At 35.0% G+C, this 8,008-nt stretch overlaps 1 pseudogene; it reads left to right on the plus strand.

Moving 5' to 3' along the window:
- Nucleotides 1-990: 990 nt before the first annotated feature.
- Nucleotides 991-1,110, plus strand: LOC132003088 (U4 spliceosomal RNA; annotated as a pseudogene).
- Nucleotides 1,111-8,008: the final 6,898 nt, after the last annotated feature.

The raw sequence follows: 8,008 nt of genomic DNA on the forward strand, positions 1-8,008 counted from the left end.
GAAAAGAAACTCTGAACACCACTTAGAATAAAAAAAAAGTAACAAATAAAGGTCTAAATGAAGAAAATAAGGAGTTCATTTCCTTTTTAGAGTTTATAGGAAAAATGCTGTGCTATAAAATGTTTACAGACAAATTAAGAAATTACTGGAGAAAAAAGGGGTTTAGGCAACAATATGTGGAACATACATTAATACTGAAATTTTAGGACATTTCTCCAGAAAACGTAAGTTTTTCTGCATTCTAGTGGGCTATTGAAAATAATAGTGGCCAGTGGGCTATTGAAAATAATATGGAGTCAAGTGATGTGTGTGTATTATGAGTGAGAAACTTGCTTTAACCTCTGAGGAGGGGGATAATTTCACTGAAGTATATTCTAATAAGGATAACCTTCCTTATCCTTATTCTCAACAGAGACAAAGGGGGAAGCAATTATATATTTAAATGATGAAAGAGAATGAGTGTCAACTTAGATTTCTAAAGCCAGAGACTAGTTCTTTAAAAAAATTTTTTTAATGTTATTTTTCAGAAGAAAATCTGACAGAATTCAACTTCTGTAGGTAGATATTAGAGGGTACCTTAAGAAATAATTATAAAATACATATGGAAATGCAAAGAACCACAAATAACTAAGATATTTAATAAGAACAGACTGTGAGGGATTATTCTACTAAATATGAAGAATTGTAATAAAAGTAGAGTAATGAAGAGAAATAGCATAGAGAACACAGAAATAGACCCTTGTCTTTCCAGAAAGTTAATTTCTTTCAGAACAGAAGGGCTCTTCAAAATGAAGAGTCAAGTGTGGACTTTTTAATAAATGATGCTAGAACAATAGGATAGATACATTAAAACAAACAAACAAACAAAAAACAAGAAACCTGAAACTTGATCTTTATCTTAAACCATGAAACCTGAAACTTGATCTTTATTTTAAACCATGTTGAACAGCAAAAAGAAAAAAAAAAATCTAACATAGAAAAGTCATGAACAGCTTTGTGCAGTGGCAGTATCGAAGCCAATGAGGTTTATTCGAGGCGTGATTATTGCTAATTGAAAAGTCATGAACAAAAGCACTTTTAGAATATAATTTAAGATCCAGTCCTCTTCCTCATTTCTTTATCCATTTTCCTTACTTTTTCATTTCTTCCTTTCAACCCCTTGTCTTTCCCTTCCTGAACAAATCTGACCAAAGCCATTAGGTGGGGCAGAAGATGGTGTCTGTAGGATTGTGTGTGTGTGTGTGTGTGTGTGTGTGTGTGTGTGTGTGTAGGTGCAGAAGGGATGTGGGTCACCTGAAGAAGGGTACTGAAACAACCCATGTGAGAATGCCTATGTGGGGGGTTTGTGGATGAGTGCAGAGTGCTGTGTCAAATGCTGAGTATTAAATACACAGGCATGATGAGGCAGCCCTTTGTAGTTTAGTAAGAAGGGCTACTGTAAAGGAAAGACACCTGGCATTGACTCAAAGCCTGCACAGGATTAGACTGTCCGAGCTGGGGTGGAGGCAGTATGGCCAGGTACAGGGTACTGGATCTCTGGGAGGGTGAAAAGGACACCACAGTAGGAAGGCAGTTTATTGGAGCCTAAATTGAATAAAGAAGATAACTCCCGTGAACCAGTGGTCTGTCATGGGGTGCTGGAATTCAAAAAGGTAATCCAACATGGAATGCAAGAATCCAATACAGTTGAGGAGAGTGCCTTCAGCCATCAGCACCCTCAGGATCTGGGACCATGAATTCTGCCATACCACTCTACTACACTGGAAGCTACAAATGCCTGGGCAAGTTTCTTTCACTTCATGCTTTGGACCCCTGGAGGTTTAATGCTGTCCTTCATCAAATGCATGTGTGATGTGAGTGCAGACTCTACTACACACGGATTGGGTATCATAGCACATGCTATGGGGGTAGTAAATTAGTTTTTTGAACTGTTGAAAGAAAGTGACCATTTCATTTCCTCCAAGCTGAAATCATCCCCCTCCTCCCCCGTCAACATTACACTGTTTCTCTGAAAGGGCTTCCCCAAATAGTCATGCAGAGATTTGATTTAATTTGTTCAGTCCCAGGAAAATTGTACCTTTGGGAAACCTATTTGGCAAGAACAATTTAGATTAATATCCTACATTGGAATTAGCTTCTGAAAGTAAAAGTGGTAACCTGAACTACATTCCAATAATTTCAGAGTTTCATACTGAAATACAGACTGTTCTCTAAATTAAAACAATATGAAAATTGTTCAATAGCTTTTATTTTGCTTTCTCAATTAGTATTAATACAGTTGACTCTTGAACAATGCGGCGGCTAGAGAAGCTGACTCTTTGCATCGCCAAAAATTCATGAACAATTCTGACTCCCCTGAAACTTAATACTAATAGCCTACTGTTGACTGCCCTACCACTGACATAAACAGTTGATTAACACATATTTGGTAATTTATAAGTATTACACACTGCATTCTTAAAGTAAGCTAGAGAAAAAATATTTGTTAAGAAAGTCATAAGGAAGAGAAAATACATTTACAGTACTGTATTGTATTTATTAAAAACAATTTACATATACGTAGACCCACACAGTTTAAATCTATGTTGTTCAAGGGTTAACTGTATTTAAATTTTTTTTTCTTTAAGTAAACTCTACTCCACACATGGGGCTCGAACTCAAGACCCTGAGATCCAGAGTCACACGTTCTCCCAACTGAGTCAGACTTAAGGGTCTACTGTATTAATTAAAAGCTGTAACTGGAATTGAGTGAACTGAAGTGCTATAGTAGGTTGCTATATACGATGTTGCAATGACAGATTTCTATAAAGTACTGAAAGTGATGATAATAAATATATATATTAAGAATTATGCTTGAGTGCCTGGATGGCTCAGTGGGTTAAGCCTCTGCCTTCAGTTCAGGTCATGATCTCAGAGTCTTGGGATCGAGCCCCACATCAGGCTATCTGCTCAGCAGGGGGCCTTCTCCCCCCCCCCCCCCTCTTTGCCTGCCTTTTTGCCTACTTGTGATCTCTCTCTCTCTGTCAAATAAATAAACAAAATCTTTTAAAAAAATCATCCACACATCCCATGCTTGGAAATACATGTGTGTGTGTGTGTGTGTGTGTGTATGTATATATATATATATATATAGCCAGTAAAGGACTCAAGAATGAGTTTTATAATGTATATCACTAATAAACACAACCAAATTCTGACTGGTAGCACTGTTCATATGAAAAAGATGAAATATTCTTATAACAAAATTATGAAAATTTTGAAATAATTAAATATTTCTATTTTTCTTTTTTTTTTTTTAAAGATTTTATTTATTTATTTGACAGAGAGAAATCACAAGTAGGCAGAGAGCCAGGCAGAGAGAGAGAGAGAGGAGGAAGCAGGCTCCCTGCCGAGCAGAGAGCCCGATGCGGGACTCGATCCCAGGACCCTGAGATCATGACCTGAGCCGAAGGCAGCGGCTTAACCCACTGAGCCACCCAGGCGCCCTATTTCTATTTTTCAAATAGTTCTTTTATACAGTAAAACTCTTCACTATTCTCTTTCAGTATTCTTATACAGTAAAATGTTTAACTATATTTCTGGAAAGCACACACAGACAGAGTGAGATAAAATATTACACATCTATCAAAATCAATATAACGAAGGCCTGACAATATCAAGTTTTGGTGGCTATCTAAAATAAGAGGAATTTTCATATCCTGCTAGTGGAAATATAACTGCTGTTATCTTTTTGAAATTAGTTAGGCATCATATATTAACACTGAAAATCTATATACCCTATGAGCCCAAAATTCCACTCTCAGAGGTAGTCACACAAGATGTGGGTATGTATGTGAACTAAGAGAAGCGTGCAAGGTTATGTACATAATGAATGCAGTCATAGAAAGAATCAGTCTATGATTTCTAGCAATCAACGATTCAATGAATGAATTTCAGATTTGGAGAATGCAAAATAATGACAGAAAAAGTGAACATACGGTAGAATCTAAAACAAGCCTATAATGAAAAATTTAGGATCTCAGAGTAAAAAGAACCACTTTATTTTTAAACATTTTATTTTATTTATTTGACTGACAGAGATCACAAGTAGGCAGAGAGGCAGGCAGAGAGAGAGCATGGGGGAAGTAGGCTCCCCCTGAGCAGTGGGCCCCATGCAGGGCTCGATTCCAGGACCCTGGAATCACGACGACCTGAGTCGAAGGCAGAGGTTTTAACGCACTGAACCACCCAGGCGCCCCAAGAAGCACTTTTTACGTATTTGAAGGATTGTTAAATAGAGACTTTTAGAAGATGGAATATAAAGTAAATCCAATAAACCACAAAACCCCTGTGCCTGACTTCTACTCTTATTGTGAGATTTGTAAAATGCCCCTGCCTGACACTGGACCTCCATTTGGGTCTTGCCAATCCAATAACCATGTTCTTGTAGTTCTGAACCCCAATGAGCTCATCGTGATATATTCCTGACACGATCTGAGAAGTACTCCTCATAATTCTGACAGTTCTCCCTTCTGCAAAATCACATATGGGATTCCTCGGTAGGAATTCATTAAGGAGACGCTTTCTCCATTTGGAAATCAGTCTGACGAAGAAGTTTTAGGAGTAAGTGAACTTTAGAGAGGAGGCAAAATGTTGTAGTAATCACAATATTGTATGTTAACTCTTCATCACAGTCAGGCAAGGAACAAGCTGCGTCCCCCCACCCCCCATCCTCTCTGGTTCCAGCATGAAGGTATTCCTCTCATCAAGCAAACTTCCCAAACATCCGGCTGTCTCATGTCACTTTGGCCAAGAATTATTTATCCTCTTCAGAACGACTTGGAGAGATTCTCTCACCTGAAGGAAGAGTCTAAGAGCCTTACAATTCGAGTGACCCATGGGAAATCATATTCTCTCAGTTTTACAGACCAGGTCCAACCAGTTGTCTATAAATCTCAGGCAGCTTTTGTGACCACAACACTCTGCAGGACCCTCTACACCCACATTTGGGTATATTGTATTGGCTTCCCATAAAACTGTTCTCACTGATTTGAAAGTTTATTGGCTTATATTGAAGGCTACTCTAAAAAACAGTCCTATAAAATTCACTATAGAGATGATGAGAATATTGCTTCTTCAGTCACACAGTTTCTTTTCCCCTTAACCCCTCACTTCAGTTAGGGTATCTTGAGATTAATTTCCCTCCAGTGTAAGTTCACAGAACAGCTTTAGTTCTTGTAAGCAAGTAGTTGTTGTTTGTTTGCTTTTTTTTTTTTTTTTTTTAAATCTTATGGACACAGTTATTCAGATAACTGAAAGATTTCTCGTTCTTTGCTAACAAGGAATCATAGAGCCCAACTAACAGTTCACATACAATCATGGCTAGGCTATAATGGCAAGCACAGGCTTTTTTTTTTTTTTTTTTTTAAACTATCTTTTAATCCACACCTTCTTGTTTTCTGTCTTTCTGCTTACAATTAAAGATATGCCACACTGTTTACAAATTTCTGTAAGCCACTATCCTAAGAAAAGGAAAGCATAATTCAATAAATGACATTCTTTGTTCTTACATGTAGTTTTTCATGCTCATTGCATTACCTGTTTAAAAACTGAAAATAAAACAAATCATGTATCTTATAATTTAAAGTGAAATTTAAATAGAAATGAACCTTTTATATACTTATAAGGCAATATTTATAATACATAGTATTTGCTAAATATTTATGAGTAAAATATTCCAAATTGAATACAAAGTCATCAGTTTTTTTTTTGTTGTTGTTGTTAAGATTTTATTTATTTATTTGACAGAGAGATCACAAGTAAGCAGAGAGACAGGCAGAGAGAAGGGGGGAAGCAGGCTCCCTGCTGATCAGAGAGCCTGATGTGGGGCTGGATCCCAGGACCCTAAGATCAAGACCTGAGCTGAAGGTAGAGAGACTTAACCCACTGAGCCATCCAGGTGTCCCAGTTATCAGTTTTTCTAATTCATCTCAGGAAGTTCACCTCTTACAAACCTGAACATTTGATGACGTGGCACCATAAGTAACACCACAGCACCAGATACAGGAAGAATGGAACCTTAGTAACTCTCAGGTTGGAGGAAAACAGACAAAGGCAAGAACACAGATGATTTTAAAAATAAAATCACAGACATATAGTTAATCACAAGTGCTCTTCCAATCTGTGTCATAAGCAGATGATAAGCTTTCCTCTCTGGTTTTCCTTAACCAGTAAAATTATTTAAAACAATTATATACACATGAAAACCTCAAACGAAACTCCAGTAAATTTCCAAGTCAGAAATTAGCCAGTCTTTATTTTCTGTGAGTAGCACAGTAAATTTACAGTAGTAACAGAAGCAAAACCAGTTTACTAACAAATAAAACCACAACAAATGAAAAGGAAAACAGCATACTATCCCAAACTAACTTTCAATAAAACAGAAAAAAGTAAAATTAAAAAGTTGTAAACCTGTGATTTTTTTTGCTATTTGAAACACATCAATATTACATATATTTTAAATAAAAGATTCAACATAGCTAATGCAATATTTAATTTTTAAAATTTTATAAGACAATTTTAATAAAAACAGAAAAAGATTAATAATTGGATGTGATTTTTGCATTAGAAAGGTATTAGAAAGCAGATACAGCAACACTTTTTAAAAAGATTTATTTATTTATTTGAGAGAGAGAGTGTACACAGAAAAAGAGGGAGAAGCAGACTCCCTACTGAGCAAGAAGCCTGATGCGAGCTGAGGGAGAAACTTAACTCACTGAGCCTCCCAGGAATCCCACAATACTTTCTTATTCAAAAATTAATGAGATTTTTTAAAGATTGAAATATTTATTTCTGAGAAATTATAAATTCAAGAAGAAACAGAGTACTCAAAGTGTATGTATACAATAAATATGGCATTCATAAATTAATTCTGTTAAACAGTTGTATCCAAAAATGGCACCATGAAATTTTTCTCATACTTTTAAAGTGCCAACTTTTAGAGTGCCATTTTCATGTCAAATAATCTAGTCTAACATAAATAAAAAGGTGAAATGCTTTGCGATTAATTTTATGATCATAAATCCCAAATAGCAAAGCCTGATCATATATTTTAATATAATCTGTAATGTTATAACTGGTAATAAAGTACAAAAAGTAATATTATAAATTCATCTCATATTATGAGCATTCAGGCAAACAGTATCAGAAAAAATACTTGCAACCTAATCCAGCAGTATACTAAACAGTTTATTATCATCAAATAAGGCTTATTATAGGGTAGTTATAAAGCCAGTTGCTATAATCAACTATAGCAATAATTGAACATTAATAATTAACAGACTGTAACAAATAAAATCCATCTTGCTAGGGGTTTAAAAATAAGTTCATACAATTTAACTTTATTTGTTCCAAAATATTTTATAAATAATAAAGGAAAGGTACTGTTTGTCATGTTAAACATATCTAATCAAAACATCATTCATATCACTAAATATATTTCTATTAGAACCTGAAATTAACAATTAACAATAACATTAATGTATATTGAAACATATTGAAGATAAACATATATTTGTTTCTCAAAATGTGAAGACTGCATGAATCTAATAAAATATTCTTATGGACATTTTCAACTAACTTATTTTCATTATAACATTATTTTAATGTAGCAAATTTAAAAGTACTTTTAAACTAATTCTCCTGACTCTTTTAGAAGTGCAAAACCCAAGTAAATCAAATACAAAGTAACAGAATGTAAGATATCACCACCAATTTCATGGGAAAGGCAGTCTTAATTTGATGAAATTTAAACATCTTTATAAATAAGTAGGAGAATAGCCACTACTGGCAAAATTTCCTCAAAGTTCAGCACTTATACATAAATACCTGCTAAGATTATTTGAATAACTCATTATTATTCTATAACTTTTCGAGGCCAAAAGATTTTTAAAAACATCATTGACGTAGTCCTTTCTTTTCCCGTGAGTCACTGGTAATTACATAATATACTACTGTGTCACACAGTGTC

Source organism: Mustela nigripes, chromosome 15 (assembly GCF_022355385.1).
Source record: "Mustela nigripes isolate SB6536 chromosome 15, MUSNIG.SB6536, whole genome shotgun sequence".
In the NCBI taxonomy this organism is placed as follows: Eukaryota; Metazoa; Chordata; class Mammalia; order Carnivora; family Mustelidae; genus Mustela; species Mustela nigripes.